Here is a 26,522-nt window from a genome sequence, read left to right as displayed (position 1 = left end):
AAATAAAAAAAAATCCCTATTAAGTATTTTTAGAGCTCATCTATATCATTTTGACAGAACTAGGTTAGAGAGCAGTAATAAGTGTGGCTACATCAGCGGCTGTTGGCAGGATGGTGGGGAGAGAGAGAGAGAGAGAGAGAGAGACAGAGAGAGAGAGAGAGAGAGAGAGAGAGACAGAGCATTCGGGCATGGAGGACAGTTGGGTGTGGAAAGAGAGCGATAGCTTCCTACCCTGCATTGACCACTGCAGCATTGGCCACTACATGCACAGGCTTGGAGTTGTGACCATCCTGTGCTATTCTTACTGAGGCGTTCAGCTCACCACCATTAGGGTAATCCATTGCTACAAGGGCTGAGAATATTTCGCTTTAGTACAGATTTTATCCATATGCACAATTTGTACCTGACTCCTGAGCCATCACCAGCAATGTAACAGTGGAGCAGCAGCTGGTAAAATTAACACTGACAAAAGGGAACAAAATCCAAGGCAAAGCTTATGTAGATATATTTACCTTATAGAGCTGCTCTGTGTTCCAGCTCTGGGATCTGTTGATATTGGGCGTTGTGACGCTGGCTCTAAATAACAATATTGCTGTGCTAACTCAACGTGCCTCGGAGTTGCTCTTGAAGTCTTGCTATTGTAGGCTCATTCGCAATACTGAGGTGCAGGCAGTATCTGCTTTCAACAGTTCTGCTGATTAATTCCTTGAAGTCCACAAACACACACACAAAAAAAACCCTGTAAATAAGTCAATTAATTCCCACCACATCACTCTTCTATTCCTTTTCACATTTTTCCTGTTGCAAAGTCCTCATCAAGGAGCACGACAAGTTATTTCACGTATGCAGTAACATGTTCTGAACGCGTACCAAAATAAAGTTACTGTTCCGTATATCGATGCTTCATAAATATTCATGCATCTCAGTAATATATTGGGACTGCAAATTAATTAGGAAAGGTAGCATGCAGTTACATTCAAGTGATAATCATAACAACTACTTGAAAAGTATTCATTATGTCTCACGCTAAAGAGGAGGTTGCCTTTACATATTTAAACCAAATGTTAACTTTAAAAGTTAAATATTTCAACTTTGCCACAGACTGCCTAGTCATTTGTAGAATGCACCCTTTTAAATGGTATGAAACGACACATCTAGCATCTGTGGGCTTCTTCCCTCTCAGTAAACCAGGACAGTACAGAGTAAATTACATCACCATGAGACAAGAACGTGTCCAAGAGGAGAAAAAAAAGAAAAAAAAAAGTATATTGATGCTTTGCTATCGATCGTTCTCGATGCTTAGAGGATGCTAGTTTGTTTAATGTGCCATTAGACAAAATAATTCTGTTCATATTGATAGATCCAAGCAAACAGCAGAGCAGAAGAGTTTGTCCAGCAGCTCAATGACTGCTAGGTTGTAATACATCTGACTGGGTCACTTCCCCCAGGAAAATTGCAAGTTTTTGGGGCAGTGTTTCTGCAGTCAAAAATACCAAGCCAAGATCATTAACAATGCAAAGGCCAGATGATGCTAGAATGTCTGCTTTCATTCACTTGCTTAGCGATTTATTCATAGAGACACACACAGAGGCTTAATTAGGGTTACCTAGAGGAGCTTGCCAAATTCACAAATGACTACTTGATACAAATTCCTTTATTAGCTCAGTTGTTGCATCTCCTGTGATTTTATTTCAAATATTTTCATTAAGTCTATTGATAGTAGCTTAATTCTTTCAGTTGACATTGCTGTGAAAATTACAACACTAACAGATGTCCTCAAAACTGATTGCATGCGCATAGAAGAAACATAATAATGTGAATGCTGATTCTGGGTGCTTGGAAGAGTGTATTCTTTCAGGAGAAACAGAATTAAGGTCTTCCTTATTCAGCCATGCTCCACTGAATAACTGATTGTTTTAAGCCTGTACCCCCACCCCCCCACCCCCTCTTTTCTAGGCTTTCTGATGGTGATGTGCTGATCTGCTCATTATTTCCAGCTGCTTAGGGCTACTTAACATTTTGTAGACAGTGCCAAAGATGTCTCTACCTTGAGACTTGGACTAGGCTGGCACTGCATAGAAAAATACCGGTTGCAAAGGCTGCTTACACATATTCACTTTTCAAAGCAATGGTCTCTAAATGTTAAGGTAAATATATGTTAGCAACTCAGCTCCCCATACCAAATACCTTGGGGCCTGCAGGTGTCAGTAAGTCTAGTCTGCACATGCCCCAGCTCCTGGATAGTGGCAGGTGTGTGCTCAGAGAGTATCATTCAAGTTTAGACTGAAAGAAAATGGCCGGTGTTTTCGAAAACATGCAGCAAAACCATGCCAAACCATAAACATTGGCAGGCCACTTCAAAAGCCCTTTCCTGATATCAGCCAGTACGCTGCCATCTATGTTATTCCATATATTGTATAACTACATTCTACAGTTATTCTGTGACACATACAAAGAAAAATAGCCGGACAAAATGCAAGCTGCAAGAGTTTTTGAACTTTTCCTAAGAGATGTTATGCAGGCTCAGCTATGAAACTAGATCACGCACGCAGACTCACCGGTGTGTTCAAAATACCAGGTCGAGGAAGAGATGACTGCTGAAGGCTGGCAGTTGTTAGAAGAAGAGATGTCTTGCTTTCACTGCTGCTGGGAAGCAAAGCTTTTGTTAGAGGCTTGGCATGGATCAATATGGAATCTATAGGACTAAAACACAATGCAAAGCACAGCATTTGAATGACTAGTCACTGCAGCGAGTGGAGAATCATCTGGACCATTTGGTCTGTCTATTTATTCCACTCTCACCCTGAGAAGTGTGGATAAATACATGGTCTTCAGCATATAAATCACCTCTATGGCCTTCAGTAGTCCGAAATGGATTTAACTAGTTCTGTCTTTATCTTTTCTGGAAATGTATCATTTTATCTTTTCACATTCTTTCACTGAAGATATTTTTTAGGAACCTCTTATTTGGGGATTATCCAATCCTGAGGCACAACAGCAGTAAATGAAAGATGCTCCCTCCCATAGCAACTAAATTCCACAGATTACCATATTGGTAATTTTTATTAGCATTTAAGTATTAAATTAACCACTAGAGTATGAGCCTAATAGACAAATCACATTAATGAGCACATACGCTGGCAAGATGTCAATGAAAGTTCAACTAAATTACTTTGCTTATTCATAGCTCCAGAAATTAGGGGCATAATTAATCCTCTGTCACAGTTCCTAGACTGCAAATATCAATAATGATTACACCAATATTTTACAGTAGGCTACAAATATATTTTTATAAAATTTTATAAAATGTTTAAAGTCTTTTTTTTTTCCCCCCTGGAAAACAACAGAACAGGCTTCTGATAAAGTCTTGTATTATGGTAGATTTTCCTATAATCTGTTCCTAGTACTACATAGATATTTAGAAATATAAAAAGTAAGCTTTCAAGAACTACCACCATCACTTTATCTGTGAATTTTTAAAGTTACTCTGTTCTTTTCTTTTACCATTGCATGTTTCCAATTGATTAGTGACCAACGCAGATTAAAAATGCACGGTCACTATTCTTAGAATTAGTAGCATTTTATTCTAAAACACTATGCAAAACAGCTGGTCATGTGGAGGGGAACGTTTCCCATGTCAGCAGGCACCTTGGAAGCTATGTGTTACCCAGTTACGGCTGTTAGCTTGTATTAGAGCTGCTTGTTCTATACACTACTACCAAATATGAGATGAGCTTCAGATCCAGATCTCTGACAAATCTCTTGGTAAACCGGCTCGAAGCTAGGAAGTTCTATGCATTTTGGAAGAACAACTTTTTGCTTAGTGGTCTGTGAGGTCACCCACCATCAGGATGTCTCCTGAGAGAAAAGTTGAGGGCATTCGCTTGTTAAGACTTTTTATATTGGTAGAGGAAAATGGGAATAAATTATATTAGATAAAATGAAATCAGAGATATCACTGCAGTATAACCACAATACCCCAGATAGCAGTAAGTAGCTTCTTTGCCAATTAATTACTTCAAGACAACATTAACTTTAGCGAACACTAAAAATGCCTGTCGCCATAGCATGCAAATGTGAAACTTGCAGACAGCTCAGAAAGGAACACTAAAATAGCCAGACTGTTACCGTTCCCCTCATAATAAAGCAATGTCTTTTTATCCCTCGTATTTTTTCAAGTCTCATTTCTTTCCCTCATGCCAAATGACAGCTCCATAAAATAAATAAATAGAAATAATAATACTTGAACTGTTGTGCTGAAGTGTGGCTTCCAGTTTGATCATCTTCATTTTTATTAAAGATAGAATAAAAAGTTGACTATTTCTGGGTACATTCATTTTCTTTAATGAAAGAAGAGACAAAAATATGAATGGTTTGCAGATTAGAAATTCAAATCCAAACATATAAAAGTAATCCATCAACATTACTGTGTTGTGTTCATCCAGTTTAAAATGAGTATGGAGGAAATTATAAAAACCCAGGAATTTTAATAAAGGATTTAAGGACTAGGCATATAAGAGCAGAGGCAGGCAAAATGCAGATTTAAATAGAAAATGTAAGTGCAGTTGAAAAAATATGGGGACTACCTTGGGCCAACTTCTTTAGAAAAACACTGAAAAAATCAAACACAAAAGAACTGTATCATATAAAAAACTAACATGCTGAAATTTTAGAGAGGCAAAGACGAAAAATAGTTGCTCATGATAAAACAGCTCACAAAGGAAATTAAAAATAAATAAAACTATCCTGGAAGTCTGAAGTGCCAGTTTCATACAGTAATCACTATAGTAATCAAAAGGGGGAGGACAAATGGGAGAATACAGATTTAAAAAAAAAATTAAAATATCTTAAATATTTAACTTTGAATAGATGTTCACAATACCTGGACTTATGCACCACCAGACGTTTCCAAAGATTTTCAGATGTTCCACACACAAAAGAACTAAATGGTATTTTTGCTTTATCATATATTAATTCTAACTTGATCCAAGGGACTTAAGGAGCCACTGATCTGTCTGAATCTTAAGCAATGTAAGATAGTGATTATTCTACTTTATATCAGCAGCTTATACAGATTTGGCAGGGGAGTCTAAAAGACATGTTCAAACGTCTCCTTTTTTACATAGTAACTCTTCACAAAGCAAGTACTTTTTTCTTGAAGAAGCTAAAGCTACAAGCAAGAGCTGAGTACATTCCTGGTAAATGTATCATCTTTACAGATGTAAATCATCTTTACAGATGTACTTTACACCTCAAGCTGTACTCAAAATATACCTTTGGGTTTTAGTAAAGGGTTGGTATGCGAACTGTGATATCGCAAAGCTCTGGAAATCGTGCAAAAGATTGGCTTCAGTTACATCTCCTACGTTTTGACAAATGCCTAGCAAAAGTTCAGAATTAGTGCCTACTTACAAGTGAACGATCTTCTATCTTGCTCTCCTGTTCCAGTCTTAACTGCATTTTAACCTGCTGAAGCTGGAGCTCAGCTGGATCCTTCCTTAACCGTGGAGATGACGACTAAGCTTTCATCAGCACGGGAATGGGCCCACTCGTTGCATTTCCTCTGCACCATGTTCTCAGTACATTGAACGCGCTGACTGAATGCTCTAAAATAAAAGACAAAATGATTGATTGCATTAGCTGTCACACTTATTGGGATGTCCTTGCAATAGCAATAGCTTCACTTCTCCTGACCTGACCTGTCCTGCCTTACTCTTCTCCTTACAAAAATAACTAATCAGTTACACCCAACAACCACTTCTGTTGACTGAGCATGATTTTAAGTCTCTAGTACAGGTACTCAGGTACTTTTACCGTTGTGTTCACAGCTTTCACTGTTTTCATAAGAGGGTGTCCTAGCCCTCGTGATGGCTGGAAAGAATCATGCAAATATCATCTGAGCACCTAATTTGCAGAGTGGCTAAAAAAAAAAAAAAAAGGAAACAAACAAACTGATGGTAAGTTAACAAGTGATATATCCATCTGTATTTTTTCATTTAGATTATGTGAAGATAACAGTTCTGCCACCCAGGAAGCAGGTGGGACCTCTTCAGAGGGTCATGGGGGCAGGAACGATAGGCTTCACATTACACCTGTTCTTTATTCACAAACATCTGTAGCCAAAGCAGAGGGCAGCAAAACCTTGAAATTATAAGTGCGTTAATGAGGATATAATTACTATTAGCTTGCCTTGAATCCAAATATGAGCATACCAGCAACAGCACATACATGTTTTGCAATACCGTGACAACACACCCAAACACAACCCACAAGAATTTTTCCTGTGTGAGCAGTGCGACTGCCAAAGGTGCAGAAAGATGTACAGCTGCATAGAGGAGGCATGGGAAAAAAAAAAAAAAAAAAAAAAAAAAAAGCACAAAAAAAACAACAACAAAAAAAAAACAGCCATATGTGCCGAGCAACAGTATTTGCAAGGTAAAGATAATCACAAGGGCCTGCAGTTAGGCAAGACAGGCTATGAATATGCAATGAATGTCTGTCTTGTAAAGCTTCCTTCTAAAGTGTAAAACGGGCTCAATTTATTGGTCTCCTAAATACCACACAGCCACTTCATGTTCTCATGTGCATATACAAACTCAGTGGCAATGCTTCTAACATGCAATCACTGTCGGACCCACAATGTAATTCACCACCAATGTGCATGACCTCTAAGAAAGTGTATTCTGGATTCCTTTCCCTAGGCTCATCCTTATCTGCCTTTCATGGTGTTCAGGCTATTTTGGTAAGCTGCAACCAAGTGTGTGCTTCATGGGACTAGCACAGTGCTGAGAGCTACCCATCCAGATCTACCAAAAGTGGTCACGAGAGGAGAACTGCCACATCTGGAGCTGAGATCAGAGCAAGAAGTTTCACACCTAACCTACAGACCAAGAACAAGCACTTGTGACAACCTTCTACCCAGAGACATATTTCCTGAAATTACTGTGTTGGCTTCCCTGTTTGGTTATCTCATTTAACAAAGGAAGGAGAAGTCATTTTTTACACAGCTGAACTTTAACTGTAGGACTGAAAAGAAGTTCTGTAGGACTTCTTTTTTTTCCCCTCTGCATATTTGGCATACTGACAGACTTTAACCATTTCCCAACAGAAAAGAAGCCTGATAAGTATTGATTTAGGATTATTTTTGTATAGCTGTTAATTTTCTCTCGTTTAACTCTTTAGTTTTCTTTTGTGTATTTTGTATGTTTCTATTTATTTATATTGCTTTTCTCTATATTACAGAAAAAAGGAGGAGTTATATTGCACACTTCTAAATTATTTTTCTAGTGTATTGTCACAGGTCTAGGCAGGCTGAAAGCAGCAAATAACTGATAAAACACAGCGTCGGGGCAAATAATAAACTTTGACTCCTGGGAATAAAGTTTGTACTTGAACATAGCAATATTTCCTCCATACTGCTGCAATTATGATTTTGGTGATTCGTTTCAGGACTAATAGCGTTTACCTGACTCAGTGTGCCACTTTTCACTTTATACTTAAAAGTTAAATTCATTATTATGTGCTGTTGAGATGGCCAAACAGCTCTCATAATTTTAGTTAGTACAGAAATAAGCCACACAAATCTATGGAGTACCTTATCTGAAGACAAGTTTGTTGTTGGCTGATGGCAGAACAAGTTGTGGTAACGAGTGGCAATCACTGTAGCTTTTCTGAATATACAACGCGTATGTTTTGGATCTCAAAGCTATCAAGAAATCAAATTTTAGGTTCCTTTCTTTGCTGTGAAGATGATTAAGGGAAATGGTTGTTCCATCGGTAGGCTTGAGAATAAATTTCCTATAAAATATTCAGCTTGGCTGAAATTGAATTTCTTTCTTCTTTGTAATGTTGCATAAAATTTGAAAATGCCTGGTTATTTGGAGGTGATGTTGCTATGCAACCACTTCACCTCCCTTTCTAGCTTGTGAAGATGAGCAGGTAGTAATTCCTCTCTAAATGTTTTAACCAAACTTGCAAACAACTGAAAAAAAAAATGTAGAAAACTTTTGCTGATACTTTTACAGGTATGAAATTATTTCAGCTAATATTAAGAGTTAAAAATAAAAATCTGCGTGAAATACTTTCAAACTTTTTTCCAAAGAAGTGGCTTTTTCTCAAGCAGACTCATGAAAAAAATAATATGAAATCCAGTACATTTGTTTAACAACAACAACAAAAAAAGACAGAAACCAACCCAAAGAAAGTGAAAAGAGAGGACCTCTTCACATCAAATGTATACTCACATATATACATGCACTTCATATTACTAGAGAGAGATTCAAAGATCTCATTTTAGCAAAGGATCTATGTATGTGCTTATCAAGCTTTTTAATCAACCATAGCAAATGAAAGGTACGTTATAAATGAAATAAATGGAACACCATACAAAAACATCTCACAATAGTTTGGTACCAAGGCTTTATCTCGCTACTATAGCACAGGTAAAGAATATTAACCAAAGCCTGTATCCATTTTGTCTTGCAGCTTCAAGGACTGAAGAACAATGCCAGTGTCTTGTTGGACTTCAGACAGCCTTTGTTCTTCCCATATATTCCCAGTATCTGTATGGCATCTTTTTAGAATTTGAAAACTTCCCTTTTCAAGACTATATTGCGTACACACATCACGTGCTTCATTGCTGTGTTTTATTTTAACTAGCAGTAACACAATCCACAGCTGTAACTGCTTATTGGAACTCAGCCAGGTCACAACACCATGCCTTTCTAGCTCTCTGGCTCTACCTCTGCCCACACTAATCTCTGCATTGGGTTTCCTAACCTCAGCCCCCAGGTCTTTCACCCAAAATGCTGCAGTGCCCTCTCCATCACCTCTCATGCTGTCATCTTTGGAAGGATTGGAATAAGAGAAAAAAATAATATAAGTAAATGAGGAAATAAGAGACATTATTTTTTATGAAAGGTAGCCCAAATTATTTTAATGCAATGCACATGGTACATCTCCTATTCAAATCAATAAAAGTGACCTTAAGTCAGCTAGAATACAAATGAACAAGGATGTAAAATAACTCAGTTCCTTCTTTGTTATGGAAATACTCTGAACATGAAAAAAGTTTATCATAAACTGGCCTCTGCCCCTTGTGGGCATTGTTCTCTGGCTGCGCTCCGAGACGTCACCAGCTAAAATCAACTTTGCTGTGCTTGCTACTTATAACTCTATCTGCGGTCACAGGCAACTGTATGTGCATCTTTAAATATTACTACTTAGAACTCTAAATTATCCCAAAAAGCATTTCATACAGTAATCTGAAATTATTAGCTACTACAGACCTTACTCTGTTATCTCAGTTCCTCATCTAGATATAATTCTGCGCCAATGAAATAGTATTGCACAAATAAAGGACAAGCAAATAAAGTGAGTGTTGTTGTGGAACCCTACTGTAGACCACCCAGCCAGGACAACAAGACCAATGAACTATTCTTTAAAGAACTAAGAGATATCTCTAGATCAGACACCTTATGGTTTACTTCAGCTTGCCAGATGTGAACTGGGAATACCCCACAGCTGATACAGGCAGGTCCAGGAGATTCCTAAAAGGTCTTGATGATAATTTCTTGGTACAGGTACTGAGGGAGCTGAGTAGGAAAGGTGCCCTCCTAGACTTGTTGCTTGTAAACAAGAGTCTCATGAGTAAAACGGCAACTTGTGCCTATCTTGGCTACAGTAACCATGAAGCAGCTGAGTTGAAAATCTTTGGTGACAGGAAGAAAACTGCCAGCAGAACTTCAACCCTGGATACACAGAGAGCAGACTTCAAGGATGCTGAGGGAAATAGTTAGGAAGGCCCCCTGGGAAAATGCTTTTGAAGATATTGGGATCCCTCAGTGCTGGACAGTTTTTCAGGACACAGAAACAGGCAATTCCCAAACGTCAGAAGTCAAGCAGGTGGGACAGAAGGTTGGTTTGGCTGAACACAGTTCTTCCTCTAGAGCTGAGGCAGAAAGTGTATGGCCACTAGAAGTACAGCTCAGTAGGGAGACTTTATTACTCTCTACAACTACCTGAAAGGAACTCCTGGGGAGCAGGGGGTCAGCTTCTTCTCACAGATAACTAGCAACAGGACAAGAGGGAATGACCTCAAGCACTTGGACTATGCTCTTTCATATGGTCTGAATTCTGATTTTTTGGTAGACCTGGGTAAAGCCAGGTGTTGAACCTGATGATCCTTTGGGATCCCTTCCAACTCAGTAGATCCCGTTCTATGATTCTATGTGCAGGCTTTGCTGCTCCAGATGGCTGTATATAAGTCTACATGGCCCCTTGTGATCCATCCCAGGGTATTCAGAGTTGGCTGATATCATTGTGAGACCTCTTTCAATTATTTTTCAACAGTCTTGGGAACCTGGAGAGATCCCTAATGACTGGAAGATGGCAAGCATTGTTCTAATTTTCAAGAAGAGCAGGAAAGACAACCCTGGTAATTACAGGCTTGTCAGTCTCACTTTAGCATCTGGTAAAATTAAAGAGAATATTACGACTGACAATGCAGTCATTGGTCACAGCCCACACAGGTTCAGGATGGGCCAGTCCTATTTAACAATCTTAACTTCCTTTTATTACAAGGTCACCTACCTAGTTGACTAACAGAAGCCACTTGATGTAATCTTTTTGGATTTCAGCAAAGCTTTCAATATGGTTTCTCACACTACCCTCCTGGACAAAATGTCCAGCATACAGCTAGACAAATACATAATGTGATGGGTGAACAACCGGCTGATGGGTTGGGTTCAGACGGTTATAGGAAATAGGGTTACATCAGGCTGGTGGCCAGTCACGAGTGGGGTTTCCCAGGGCTTCAGTTCCCTTTAACATCTCCATAAATGACTTGGATGCAGGCCTTGAAGGTGTACTAAGGAAGGTTGCAGACGACACTAGTAGGAAGTTTTGATCCCTCAGCAGTAGAGAGTCCTTGCAAAGAAATCTTGACAAGTTAGAAGGCTAGGCAATCACCAGCTGCATGGGGTTCAACAAGAGCAAGTGATGGATTCTGCACCTGGGATTCAGATTGCCCACCTGGGATGGGGTTACCCTGGGCATACATACAGACTAATGATGAGAGGCTAGAGAGCAGCCCCGTGGCAAGGGATCCAGGGCTCCTGGTCAACAGCAAGCTGAATGTGCATCAGTAGTGTGCCTGGCAGCCAAAGTGGCTGACTGCACCCTGAGGTGCCTTAGGGCCAGCACTGCCAGCTGCCTGAGGGAAGGGAGGGTCGAGCTCTGCGCTGCTGCGGCCTCACCTCAAACGCTGCGTGAAGTTTCAGGCACCACAGCATAAAAAGGACAAACTACTAGATAGGTTCCAAAGGAGGGCTACAAAGATGACAAAGGGTCTACAGGACAAAATACGTGAGGAGTGGCTAAGGGGCTTGGTTTGTTCAGTCCAGAGCAGAGCAGGCTGAGGGGAGGCCTCATGGCGGCCTGCAGCTCCCTCACGAGGGGAGCGGAGGGGCAGGCGCTGAGCTCTGCTCTCTGGGGACAGCGACAGGACCCGAGGGAACAGCATGGAGCTGGGACAGGGGAGGGTCAGGATGGGGGTTAGGGAAAGGTTCTGCACCCAGAGAGTGGTCAGGCACTGGGACAGGCTCCTCAGAGATGTGGTCATAGCACTGAGTCTGCGGGAGTTCAAGAAGCATTTGGACAACACTTCCAGACAAAGGGCTTGGATTTGGGTCGTCTGGTGTGGAACTAGGAGTTGGATTCAATGATCCTTATGGGTCCATTCCCACTTGGGATATTCCAAGATTCTATAAATTCATGAACTGATGCTTGAGAACTAGTTGGATATTGTAGTCATGAGTGGACAAAATTTGAGAATATAGCTCCATATTTAGAGAGATTTAAAACTAAGTGTGAAATCCCTCATATACATATGTATCACAAAGGAACTAAATTACAGAGCACCATAATTTTTGTCTTCTCCATCCTGAAAACTTAAGTTATTTAAGTAATACCACTTGGTTATATTAAACTTTATTTTCCTTTATGTATACACCAACATGTCTAACTTATATGCCAATACTCTTCTTTTACCCAAAGTTTGAGATTGTGCCACTCTAGTTTATAGAATATACGTATTTTTTCTAATTCAACACATTATATTCTGCTTTACTCACTGTATGCTTGTTGGCTTCGTAAAGAATTCCTGAAGGCTTGCTACAAATGAACAGTAAAAATAATAACAAATAACAATGCTGAGACTGGAGAAGCTTTTCTGTCTAGCTTAATAATACAGGTTAAGCTTCATTTCTTTGTGGCCAAACAGATTATTTGTTGAAGTAGTTTAAAAAGGCTTTAATCTAATTTCTGCATGCCTGTTTAGCAGAGCATGGATCATCAGCTCAGTGCCTGGCTAAAAAGATTTCAGGAAAACACAGAATTCTGGTCTCTGGTATCTACTCAAACAAAAGGGTCAGGACTCATTACTATAAGTGATTATTATTCACAAAAATCTTAGTTTATGGGATACCTGCAGAAAGAAGGTGATGTTATTGCAGCTGGTTATTCCAACCCCATCTCACTGTAATGTTCTGTCAGACACTAATAAACTTAGATAAATATGTTTCCTGGAGTGCACACACCATAAACTAGGCTTTGTCATTGAGGATCTTCTTTCAAGTTTGTTTGCTGGAATAAAACTTGTGATAGGAGACTGGTATCAGGAACACTATGAACACTATTTGTGGTACTTTGAAGTTGTTACAGTCATTAATTGCTGTCTGTTAATGGTAATTTAATCCCATGTTGTGCAATGCAGCAACAACTATTTTGTAAAGGTTAATGAAGCCTTTAGGTGATTATGATCTTTACAAAATTCCCTAACCTTTGTAATATAGCTTGTTCCTCTAAAAAATTGCTATTGACAGTAAGTGTTTCACTAGGCAGGGAAAATCCCTACCTTTTAACTGCTGGGAACAGGGATTGAGGCAGTGAAAGAGAGAGCAGAGCAAAACACAGTGTTAGGCCTTTCGCAGTGTGCAAGCAGGAGAAGCATTCACAGAAAAACTTCATGAAAATGGATCAAAAGTTCTCTCAGATCATTGTTCCACTAAGATCTGCAGGTAGCATTTGAAAAAGAAATATGAAGTGGTGGTACATCTTGTGGATACAATTCAACAGTGTTATTGCAGGTCTCCCATGCATACACGCTTTCTGCATACATGTTGCCATAATAAACATACACATAAAGGGAAGGCTGGAGAAGCAAACTGGGAAGCATGCTCAAAAGCATTGTTAAACCTCCTATGGCCATTCCTCTCAGCTGTATGTTTTCTAAATGTAGAGATTTCCAAATTAGTAACCATGGAGAACATCACCAGTCTGGCTTGTTTTTTTCTAACCTTGCCCATATATTTTACTCCTTTTGATTCTTAAATAATGATATTTTCTTAAGTAGATTCTTACGCTGCTTATAGATTTGGACATAAGTTTGACTTAATGTGTTTCTCAGTGCATAGGATTAGTGCATACAGATTCAGACTAGATAAATACAGAGCATACTGCAATCCCTGTTGCACAGCACTGGTAGCATCTAACAAATACATAAGGACCAAGTGAGCAACATTCATAAGGAACACAGATAGCATTAAGTGGAGACTTTAAACCATTACTCTATATTTAAGAGTTTGTGGACCTTGGCACGGATCAGATACAACACATTTAATTTACTGACAACTTGTTTGTTATATATATACTGCCTAGGCACAGAGGCAGTATGCTGCCAAAGCTGCGCGTCTCTATGGCTACTAGTTTCAGATGCAGGATTTGCTGAGTTTTCAGGACCCAGAACAAGGGAGATGCTTGCAGAAACAGCAGTACACACCCTAGAGAAAACACATCCAACAGCCTTTTTTTTTTTTTTAAAGCATTAGTATAAAATAGCAAGCAGGCTGCACAAGTGGGAAAGGTGGTAGTATGCTATAACCTTTGTAACTGAGGAAGCAGATGGAAAATGTTAATAGCCTACACTATGCAGATTTTCTTGTGTCAACTTATTTTTCTCTAAATGCTGATGAACCAGAGCGAGCACCAGGAGGGAGCAGTCTTGAGTCCTATACCCTGGGACACACTGGTGGCTCAGCAGCTCTAGGGCTGGATGCTCAGTGCATACCTGAGCAATGGCCCATTCCCTTCATCATCAGCGGATGCAGACTCTGTAACCACCTTGCTTGTCATATATATTCTTTCACATAGGCAGTCAGTATTATGCAGAAAAGGAAGTGCCAAATCTCTAAGACCAGCAATTATTTCTTTTTCCAATTGTTCTTTGTTCATGAAAATTACATTTCTTAATAATAATGCAGCAAGATTTTACATCTTACATGATTTACACAAGTATCTATGACATAATCATAAGATTTATTTATGAACCAAACTGCCTGAAATGCAGATTCTGACTGTTGTTCCGGGTGTATGAAACTCCCATAAAATTTCTTTCACAAAACAGAATCCTGGCTAAAGAAGGGAGTAGTGAGTATGCTTTGGCTGCTTAACAGACACTATGTAAAGCAACTCTTGGCAATGCTCTCATTAATGTTGCCACCTTTGATACGTGCCAGACTGAATCCTCCTCAGCTAAGGAATTGCCTTTTTGTTGTCCCATATAAATCATCTCCTACCTTGCCTGTGTTAGAGAAGCTGCATAATTGAAGACCACTTTGTTAGAAGCAGCACTTAGAGCAGCTGTATTTAGAGGAGGAGGAAGGTGGCTGAGCCAGGAAAAAACTTGGTAAGACAGGAGCTCCACCTATTCCAAATTCTTTAATTTACAGCTGAGAAGCAGAAAGGGAGTGAAAGTTTTTTGAACACTTACCTCTGCTCACAAGGCAGAGAAACTCTGAGCTGCACAGGCAGCCCCTCAACCAATCACACACTGTGAAAAGGGTTGCAGATCCTACAGCCTTGGGCTCTCAGCAGGTTGCAGATGTTTTTCTGGGTAGATGATGGGTGAGCTGCAATAAACAAGATGTTCTCACTCTATGTGCTTTATACATCCACCAAACATTTTCAAATAGCATCAATTTTTATGGTCAAGACCATTTGCAAACATGGGGCATGTTTTAACAAAATCTATTGCATGCACATATTGTGACAGCTTATGCTGGTGGCCAAACCTTTCTAAGCTACATGATAAATGTGCACAGCTGAAAGCCTTAAAGCCTGCCACTTTTAAGTCTATTATTTTTGCCTAGCGTACTAATCCGCATCTAGAGATCTTAAGCAAAGCTTGGCTGGATCACATATATAACCCTTGATTTCCATCCTGCAATTGTTACATGACTGGCATCTTCTCTTTAGTGGGAGAGCAGAAATCATGGAGAACAACCGGTTTCTGAGGTCTGAAATATGCCAAGCCCTTGCAGTACAGACAAGTTGTTTGGCCAGCATCACCCACTGCTCCATCTTCTTTTCCTGACCCAGCATGAAGTGGTTCCACTCATGCATGTTTAAGATCAATCTTGAAAATTTCTTACTCTCATTTATGCTTTCCGTTTGCCCACTGAGAACCTGCTGATGCTTACTGAGCTCCTCTGGCCTCAGTGACCAGAGCCTTTGAAAGATGAGACTGCTCTGCTGAGGACCTTTTACCATTTAGTTTACTATTTATTTAGCATTCAGTAGAACAAGATTTGAACTCTTTAATATTGAGTAAGTTTGCTACTTATAAGTATTCCTTAAAACTCAATTCTACTAAGAAAACCAAAATCCGTTCTCAGAATGGTGAGAAACTAGGTGCTTTTACAGCTTGCTACTCCCCAGATTTTTCTTCCAGTTGCCTTCTGCCTTCTCTTACAATGATTTGTTTTCATCATTAAATATAACTAGTATTTTCTTTGGAGGGAGGAGTATTTTTCTTCTCTATGAGACAAGTTTGCAAAGAGAGTTAATATCTTTTGTTAAAGAAACTGATAGTTAGGACTAAAAAAAAAAGAAAAAAAAGAAAGAAAAAAAGAAGAGCAGGGATACAAGCTGGCAATAGCAACACTTTTGTTGTATGTACTTTTATAAAGGAAGCCTAAAACTTAAGTAGAGCCCTTGGAAATTACCACAAAGATGGATAAAAATATAAACAATATTTGATTCAAATAACATTTCCTATATGTGGACTGGCAATCAAGAAGCTTCTTAGACTATGGCTGTAAGTTCCCTTTTAAGGTAAAATAACCTGCTCAGCACTGATTGCCACTTCATGAAAACTAGAAATGTATTATGACACAAAATCCTATAATGGTATTTAGTACAAAAATAACATTTTCCATTTAGAAACGGAGTAGAAAATTTCAGAGACTTCACAATTTTCTATTATATATATAAAATGAAGTTGATACGTGAAACCAGTGAGATATGCAGCTGTACTACAGTAAGCTAACCAATCATACCAGGTAGTTAATTGATTTTAAAATAAGATGAATGAGTACCACGTCTAAGAAGCAAAGAACTTATTTCTTATTGCTGCATAAGATCTTTAATATCACCAGATCGAGACACTGTATGTGAAAGGCCAAGTTATCTCCTCTAGCAAGATCCAAATCCCTCTCAAAAAAAAAATAAAATAAATATATATATGTAAAAGTAACACAAAATCCCAATCAACATGGTGTACCAGAATAGCAGCTAAACCCATGGTTGTGTTCAGCTTACAACTGTCCCAAAAATTATTTCTGTGAGAACAGAGACTATAAGCAGAAGGTGGGCATAAACGAAGTGGGGGCTCAAATGCCATATTGCATGATCATAAACCACACAAGGAGATTTACATTGTCTATTTCAGCAGCACGATGCTGAAAATATCATTGCTACTTCTTCCTTTACCTTTATACCAGAAAATGTCAACATCAAAACCAGACCAATCAATCGACAGACAAACGTATGTCCTTTCTACATGACTGTAATCTTGATCTTTTGCTGCTGCTCTTGTTTCAAAGCCCCATGGGTTTTGGTTTGTTTGATCCACTCACGTATCAAGCAAAATGAAGTATCAAAGATCTTACCTCATCTGAGAAAGCAAGAGAATGAAAGAAGAATGTCCAATACATAACAGCCAATTAAAAAAAAAAAAAAAGAGGAATTGTGATAAAGCTGTATATGATGTGAAGATTTTGAAACTGTGTTGGCATGCCTGAATTTAGACAACATCATTTGCTGACACTATCATACCAATGATCCACTGCTAGGAACTATCAATTCATCATTGTTGGGCAAATAAATATTAATTTCTATCAATGGCCATGGATTTGCACCCACCTTTAATTTTGCAAAGAAACACTGGCCCTTCATTGCCATGGACAAAAGACAAAAACAAACAGAGCTGTTGAAAAAATGGTTTGAATACAGGTGAGTGAACATACAGCAAGAGAAAGTTGAAGAAAAAAAAATATATATATATATTATTTTTTAAGTTAGAAGCATTGTAGATAAACTGCAGGAACAAGAGAAATATGTGGTTTATAAAGCTGCACTTTAAATTTCTCTTATGCTATATTGCTGTCAGTCTCAGCCACCTTCCTTTCCAAGCCAGCCCTTTTACTTAGCAGGAATTGTATTGTGTGCTAAATTCAGCATCTTCTGGCTGAAAATAATTTCAGACTGAACATTATAGTAGAAGATTTTTCCCTCCTCCTCCACCCTATAGCTATTACAGTTCCAGCTTGTGTTAGCACTAAATGTGAGATCCAAAAATGGTTCAATAGGCACAGAGCAGACCTGTCACGGTTTAAGGCTATGTCTTACTCTCTGTTCAGGGGAGAAGATCTCTACTAGCTGTCTACTCTTTTCTATTTTTTATTATTTTAGGAATACCTTTTTTTGTTCACTGGTTAATCCTAGGTAATACCAGAGAAAGCTTTCTTATTTGGGCTTTGTTTTCTCTCAGTTTACATAGGACATTGAGTTCATTACATGAAAAGACACAGCTAAATGACAAATTACTGATGGCTTCTTTGCCCCTTTACCTTGAACTATGAACAATAAAAACAAGTGTTCTAGACCCAGAGAAATCTTGGAATAAACGTAATACTTCTACAAAGTCTTTTACATATTTTCTCAAGAGATTTTTTTTGTTGCTACTTTTTTTCAACAATTGGCTCAACTAAATACGCTTATTTTTATGGCAGAAAAACGGTCTTACTCATTTTTATTTTTTAACTTAAGTCAAATTTGCAATACAAAGAGCTCTAAATTGGTAGCAACGCTCAAGAGTTATTCACCCCTTTCTTTCTATTTCACTGTCTTTATGGAGTTGGTTAGCATTTCTTTTTGGCTATGTAATATAAAACACTAACATTAAGACCTTCAAAAGGTGATCCATACTGTTGTCATATACAATTACACAGCTCAGGAGTGATCAGCTTTCCAAAGCACTGAGGGAAGCAGCTTTCTTCTTTGTCTGGAGCCACTGATGTTCATATTGCTCTTTCTCCTGTCCTTGGTATCTTTCTATGACTCCACCATTGCCACCTCTGGGAGGATGATTTTATACTTTTATACTTCTTGCATCACACCCCAAACTTTGTTTTCCATTGCACACATTCTAGCAAGCCTCTTTCCAGCATGCCGGTCCTATTGCTAATACAATACTTATCCCTGCTTCCAGAAAATCAGTTCCACTGGGAATTTCAGTAAGGGATTGTTCTAATGCATACCAGTCCATTTCCCTCTCTGAATCCCTTATGCTTAAACTCCTGTCACAGTTTAAGAAGCATTTAGACTGTGCGTTTAGTCACATGGTCTAAAATTTTGGGTAGACCTGTCTGGTGCCAGGAGTTGGACTCAATGATCCTTATGGGTCTGTTCCAACTTGGGATATTCTATGATTCTATAGTTCCTATTTTCTTTCGTGATTTATTCTCCAAAAATTGATCAGATTTTGGATCGATTCTCAGGGCACGACAAATGCTTTCTAAATGTGCACTAACTTGACCTTCAAAAGGTTGTTGTTTTTTTTTTTTCCCATCACCGGCAGCATTACTCGTGTGCCACCAGAGCTGCACTGTTTGATGCTTCCCAGATGTCTAAATGTCCATTGTGCATGGTCTGCATTACAGAAAAAGATGAGAAAAAACAATTAACAATGGCCACGCTTAGTGGATGAGAAAGCTAGGGTTCGTTGAAATTAGAAGAAAGTCATTTATTAATCTTGAATCTCACAGACTGATTAATGGATTAAGTAAGATCATCCTAGAAGTGTTTGCACAAGATGATCACTGAGATCAGGCTCCTAGAGTCCCGATCCATTATTTAGTGCAAGCCATCTCTCAAGGCTCACATAACGTTTGTTTGTACCACTTTGGCTTCCTGATTTGTTTAGATTAGGGAATGACTCCCTAGACAAAACAGGCACCTGCTCCTGAACAGTCCAACTCATAAAAAAATAGTAATACAGGACATGAAATTCAGCCAGCATAAGGTCTGAATACCTATTACTGTGGAACTGGGGAGCACAAGATTTTAGGGTTTTCCTTAAAGGAAAAGATTTTATCACTCCAAACCCATTATGCAGAACAAAGTTCAGTTCACTCAGATCTGCTTGCTCCTGATGAATAGCGTGTAAGCAATAACACAAAGCTTTGCTATGTTATAGTCTACCCTAGAATTGTCAGGAAAAGAAAAAATAAGAAGTCAGCTAACACTGAAATGAATCAATAATAGCAGAAAGACAAGTGGCATGCATGTTTTTGTCTTAGAAAGATGCTATGGATGAACACAAAACCTGTTTTAATTGACATAATGCCAAGAACAGGCGCAACACCCACAGAGATGGGGGTCTGCAGCAATCCCCCCCAGTTACAGGCCAGCTCTTCTGTTCGGCACACCTCCATAAAAGATCAAAACCACAGGGTGAAAGGTAGCAGCAAGAAATTGGACTTTACATCTCAAAAACACATCGCTAACCAGGCACACCAGCCTGCCTTTCTCAAATGTCTTTGAAATGTTTGCCTGGAAGCCAGTAAAAAAAAAAAAAAAAAAAAAAAAAAATTCTAAGTTTCCCACAGCACATAAATTTTTACTTATTATTTTTTTCCCAAAAATGTTGTGTTTCAAAGTGGTATGTATAAAAGCCTTAGATCTGGGAATTTGACATTTTAATTTATGTTTAGAAATGTAAGATATTCAGGAAAATAATGAGATAAGTTCAGACCTGGAACAAAATCAAGGTGCAACTGACATGTAGCACAGAAGTCCAAAAAGTGCAGGTTTGCTGCAAGCTAGATCAAAAAGCAAATGGCAATTTTACACTGAGATCAGAACACAGGAGGCACAGTGAGTGATCATCAGGAGCACATCTCAATCCTGCTTTCATGGCCTCTCGTGACACTAGCAATATAAGCGACTTCAGAAAAAAGTAATGCATCATCCCTCTGGTACTGATTTCAGCCTAAACACCTGTATCACATTTCAAAGTAGCGCCAGTTTCTGAGGTGATGGGTGGAATCAGTGAATAACACTTGTCTGGTATGTGCTTGCACACTTCAGGAATCTCAACAGATTTTAATCCTTGCTGAAACGAAGGCATAGCTAGCCTTTAATTAACAGATTTTTAACTTACACTATTATTCTATAGAGGAAAAACAAGCAAACAAACAAAAACCTTCTTTTTGACCACACAATCTGTCTTTGCTCCTATTTTCAAAGTCCTACTCAATTCCTCATGAGAAAATTTGTATGGGATTTTGGAGCTGCATAGAGATGTCCCCCAGCTCCCCCCTCAGGAATGGAGATAGCAGCAAGCTGTCAGCCACGCAGTCCTCTCCTGTCACACACTACCAGTGCTGACCAGCTCATACCGTATTTTTTGTCACAATGCACTTCCTTAACCACTCATTTCCATGCTCCATATGTCCATACATTTTGCTCATGTGCCCATAATGCTCAGGTATAAAAACTGCATACATAAAACTATGATCTGATTTTTGCTAGACAGTATTTTGGCATTTCATCATTGCTGTACTAGCTCATGAAACCCACACCAATATTGTAAAAATAAATCACTTTGTCAGAAACAAACTCCTAGTGTGTACATATAAATACATAACCACTCCATAATTATTATCTGGGTTAACGATGTTTGTCAGCACTTGTACTGCAGCTACCATGCATAAAAAGGAATTTCTTGGACTGGAAAAGATGGGCAGAACATGCATCCCTGAGATGCAGGCTGTATTCTCTGCTATCCGAGAGTCCAAAAGGAAGCTGGGACAAACCACCTGAGTTTAACTCCTGTCCACACACCCCCGTCCCCCACTACGTGGACAGACAAATACTCCAACCAGCACAAATACATGCTAGATTTCAGTTTCAGTTTCCAAAGTGATAGACAATGCTGCATAAATTAGTATTCAAAACTGGTGGTAACAGGGATCGTTACCAGTACAACACCAAACACAAATTAGAGATGTTTCAAGAGAGAATCCACAGTTTCTAGCTCCCCTCCTGGTGAATCAACAAAGATAGAGCACAGCAAATAAGTTAGCTAAAAGCAAAGTACACTTCCAACTCACTGTCAAGACAATGTTGCCTGGATGAATGTTCCTCGCCCTACTAGATTTTCACCACCAATCAGTACTTCATCATTTTGTCAACATTTGAAACATTGTCATTTTAAATTATACTATAGTCACAAAGAAAGTACCTGATGTGTCCAAATGATGAACCACCAACTCCTGCCAAAAACAATAAAGCAGGAACACTTATTTTCTGCTGGGTAAACCACTTCATTTCTGCATTACAGAAGAGCTCTTTCAGAGCTGAAAAATAGCATACTACTGGCATAGAAACATTTGCAGTCCTGAAATTCTTTTCCCTCCCCTTGCTACGCTCTGCCTTGCTCAACTAGGTTTAAAAATGGGGCAGGAGAGGAAACAGCTGGAACTTTTAAGTCTTCCCCCCCCCCCCCCCCACTCCTTCCTAATCATTTGTGAGCATTGCACACGTACCTCAAAAGATTGTGTAGTGCCCTATCTGCAGAAATGTTACAGATTATACAGACTGCAGAAATAGGTCGGTGCTTGTCTCATCATTCTGCTGGACATTTGAGAGAGGCCTGGAACAGCAGCAGCCCATCAGCTCTTGGATGAAATACACAACACCTTAGAAATACACTCCGCACCAAGGATGCTTTAAAGTGAGCAATGGGCAAAGGCTGCAGGGCACATGCTTGAAGTGCAGGTAAAGAGCACGATTTTATCAAAGGGCATAAGATTTTAGAGGCATATTTTAGGGCTGGATTGGAAAAAAAGAAAAAAAAAAAAAGAAAAGAAACATTTAAATGTCCCTTTACATAAGAGCAAATTGAAATGAAATGCATGAAAACTTGCAAGTGCCAAAGGATTTTACAGGCATTGCTACCGGATTTTATTTCATCCAGGCGGCTTTCTTTATTGTCTGAACATGCAACATCACCCTGAATTATTTTAATTGCTTTTTAAAACACTGCGAAAGTGCTTCTTTTTATTTTTCATGCACTTTTAAGTCACCCTTCACCACACAGCTAGAGATTTCCCATGTGTTGCAAGCAGTTGTTAATTCCAAAGGCCTTTGCAGCCTGCATCAATGCTCATGAGCCTCATTCTACACCCAGATTCCTTGCTCAGTGCTGGATGCCTAAAAAAATCAAGCTACCTTCGTAGCTTGCTATTTCTACAGCATGTTTTGATGCTTAATGCATAGGTCGAAAGTTTCTTTCCTTGAGCACTGCCACAAGCTCACATCTTTCTTGGTGACCACCAGTTCAGATATTTGGACAAGTGTATTTCAAATGGAGGAAAGAAAGTGAGAAGAACCCTAACCGTAATTATAGGCAAAAGCCTAGAATTCAAGATTTTTAATCACAAGAAGCATGTTTCCACACAAAACTGGCTATCTGGATTTTGAACAAAGTTGCCTTTTTTTTTTTTTTTTTTTTTTTTTTTTTGTTATTTTATGCAATTACTACCCTCTGTGGCACTGTAACTTTAGCAGTGAATTTTGTACATGGTCTCTTCCAGCTAGGGCTGTTGAGCATATGATGATCTTTCTTCTCTGTATAAAAACCCAGTGCAAGTAACTTAGAAAATATCTCTGAAGCTGGTTGATAAAGGTCTCATTTTTACCATACACTTTTGAACATGCTGCATTCAGTCAGCATAGATACCACTAAGTACCATTGAGAAAATGTGAAAGCAAGCTATCTAGCAAGCCTGTGCTTGGATTTCAATGTGTTGTGATGTCTGTGAAGAGAGTCACGAAAAGCACTTTGTATTTCTGAATAGAAATTTAAGCCACTTAAAAATAATAAGCAATAATAAAATGAGTATTGTTTTTGGACATGCCAACAAAAATAGAGTATTTTTTTACATGCTTAGGCTCCCTTTTAAAAATTGTGGAGATTTTTTATGACCTTTTGGGACAGCTGAAAGATGATGACCATTTTAGGATTTAATTAGAAACATATTCAAGTAGTAATTTTCCACTTGACAAATGCTTTTGTATATTACCTATTAAACCAATTCTTAAACTAACTCTAAGTAGGTTTTCCTGATAGGCATATCAGTCCCTTACTAAGAAAATAAGACAATCCAAACAAAGCCCTTGCAAAACACCAGGTGTAAATATTTTCAGATGAAACACTAAGCAATAGCACTATGTCAATAGCCCTTCAGTTCCTAAAGGTTTTTTGTTTTTGTTTTTTTAATTTTATTTTATTTGTATAATCAGGAGGTAAGCTATACGAAAGAACCAGCTTACATAAAGCTGCTTGGGTGGAGCACTTCAGTAAAACCTTTGGCTCTTCAGTGGAAGGATTGTTGAACCTAATACAATTATTTGACCATAGCAATGTCAATTTCAGTCTCTGCACCCTTTGGCTAATACATGTCCCAATAATCATCTTTTCAACAGTATACTTAAGGTTCCTCTTAGGAAGGAATCCAGGCAGGCTGTTAATTTGGGTGAAACGTTAATGCTGTATTAGTGAGGACTGATACTCTAATGTATTTTTGGTAATTTTAAGTGAACTAGAAGTGTTTGCTTCTTTTTAGGAGGCTGAATCAATGTAAATTGGAGGAACAGTGACCTCATTTAGATGGATATTTATGCAGACAGCATTGTTAGTACTTCTTCTTAGGGAAACCTCATGCAAGATTTAAATAAATTTGACTACTACTTTGTAGGTTTTTCTCTGTTTCATGGGATGGAATGGGAGAGATGTACTTTTTTTCTTCCAGACCAAATTCCTCTTATTCAATATCTTGGAAGATGTTCTGATGGAAAAAAAAAAACCATCCTGCAAGAGCCTTTTGGTAAAGTCAAACTAGAGTCAAATGTCTATGAAAAAGCATTCCTACTTTTCACTGGCCTCACTGGAAAATAAGACCAAAGTGGCTATAAGTTTTCCAAAAGAGATAGTCAAAACTAATAGCCAAGAGTAACTGTTGATTTATGTTTTGTATTTGTTGTCTTTGGGAGCACGAATGATCACCTTCAGAGAAAAAAAGTAATATTGCCGCTGCTCAGAATTCATTATTTTTCTCTGCAGCATAAATAGGTGCAATTTTTCTTAAATGAATTTTTAAGAACTGTTAAGCAGAATTTTAACTTTCTCCCTCAAGCTGAATGCATAAATAAGGGTTTCCTGTGAAAAGATTCCATATATGTAAACAGACAGCAACCTAATAATAAGCATATCTGTGACTTCCTAAAGTTTGAATGCATTACCAAACTTTCTCTCTTATTTTTCATTTTCTAAATATAAAGGTTTTTTATATATAAAAAAGTAAAATATTAGGTTTTATGACTGATAATAATTACCATAGAGAACAACGTTTGATACAGAAGCCTAATTTGAGAAATTTCTGATGAGGTTTAAACAGTTCTCCGTTAACAGATTATTTTGCATTCAAATACAAATATGGTGTCACTTTCAACGCCACCAGAATTGATTGAAACTCAGCAGGAAGAAACAGAAATATCACAATACCTATTGGTTTGTTCAGGGAAAAAAAATAAATACTAAGTTCAGTATATATTTATAGTTAATAAACATACAGTCTTCTAGACCAGCACCTTAACTTTCCATGATCATTTACACTTTAAGGATAAAGACCTTCCAGTCAAACAATTGTATCAAGGGTAATACAAAGAAGCTAACCCTATATGGCACTTTGTAGTATCCATTCATCTTTTGCAAAAGTATAATTTCCAGACATTAGGTATGATAAGAAGAGATGGGACAGAAATTTGCACTTTGACTCCTCAAGCTGTTCTGGTGGTTTCATTATTTTTAAAAGATTAAATATTTCAGCCTAATATCTCATTAGAATTTGTCCATAAATCAAAATACATTGTGCGCCTCTCTGAAAAATTAGAGGCTCCTTCATCAACTCCCCTTTTTGTCAATGACAAACTATTCACATAATAGCAATCAAATTCGTTCTAGAGTTGTCATCTTGATAAATTAAATAAATTGAGTTGCTTCGGTCTATCAGTATAAAGACCTTTCTCTAGCTCTGAAATTATCAATGCAGGTCTTTTTTTCTTGGATCTTTTAACTCTCCCCCCCCCCCCACACACACACCCCCCAAATGTGGCTATCAAAGCAAGAATGAGCATTTCACTATCCAGCCAGTATCAGAGTATTAATATATGCAATGATTTTAGATTTTGCTGTGCCTCTTACATAGCGGAGAGGATGAATACTGCAACAGGCCTGGAAGGAAAATTCCAGGGTTCATAAATATTAAGCAGTATTAAAGCAGTACAGGAGAGCGCACAGTATTTCAAATTTAAGCCCCACTAGAATTTGCTCCATTTTTAGTGTCTTTCCCTACCCTTTCTCACTTTCTATGTTCACCTTAGTTTGTGTATCAGGGATCTGCATTACAAAATGCTTTGTCTGGCTTGCCAGGCAACTTATGCAGACTACTTTTGAGGGGGAGGGGAAGAAAGAAAAAAAATGAGCACAGTGAAATTTAAGTTTCAAATTCTAATTCAAGTAATGCCTGCCAGCTAGTCCATTAACATTTTCAAACTTGACAAGGTACTCCTGCTTTTACAGAGCACTAGGATTGATTTAACTCCGTAGACTGGACTGGTATTCACAATTCACTCAAATTCATTCTACAGGTACAACTGGCACGCTAGATTTAGTATCTTCAGATAAAAATGGAGAGCAAACGATTTTTATTGTTGCTATAACCATTATACCACTGCCATTTTTTTTATTACAGCCCCGTCTACTTAGCTGAGGAGCAGAGTTTATTGAGAAGAATAATGGGATTCTCGCTCATGACCGAGTGGACTTGCCTTTAAAGTGTTAATACATCTGTACAAAAGTAGTGTAAAATGGAAACATCTTTCATTTTTGTGTTCAGAAGGCCTTTAGAACCAAAAGACCATGGGTATTCACAAGCTATAAATATGAAAAGGTTTTAAAAGCCTCAGAAGTACCTACAGCCAGGTGGTTAGAGTAATTTGGGTTGGGCAGTCACCACTGGAGGGTCAGCAAAGCAGCACAATGCATTCATCCCATCCCC

At 38.4% G+C, this 26,522-nt stretch overlaps 1 long non-coding RNA gene across 2 annotated transcripts in view; it reads right to left on the bottom strand.

Moving 5' to 3' along the window:
* The window catches only part of LOC110353860 (uncharacterized), an 82,605-nt gene that overhangs the window by 18,154 nt on the left and 37,929 nt on the right, over positions 1-26,522 (bottom strand). For both annotated transcript variants that reach the window (XR_011810795.1, XR_011810794.1), the window contains exons 4-7: positions 14,828-14,966; positions 5,413-5,606; positions 2,559-2,643; positions 513-705 (exon numbers count right to left, since the gene is read on the bottom strand). This is a non-coding gene — a long non-coding RNA (uncharacterized lncRNA). The remainder of the gene's footprint in view (positions 1-512; positions 706-2,558; positions 2,644-5,412; positions 5,607-14,827; positions 14,967-26,522) is intronic.

This window comes from Anas platyrhynchos, chromosome 7 (genome assembly GCF_047663525.1).
Source record: "Anas platyrhynchos isolate ZD024472 breed Pekin duck chromosome 7, IASCAAS_PekinDuck_T2T, whole genome shotgun sequence".
Classification (NCBI taxonomy): Eukaryota; Metazoa; Chordata; class Aves; order Anseriformes; family Anatidae; genus Anas; species Anas platyrhynchos.
This window is presented reverse-complemented; position numbering and strand designations above follow the sequence as displayed.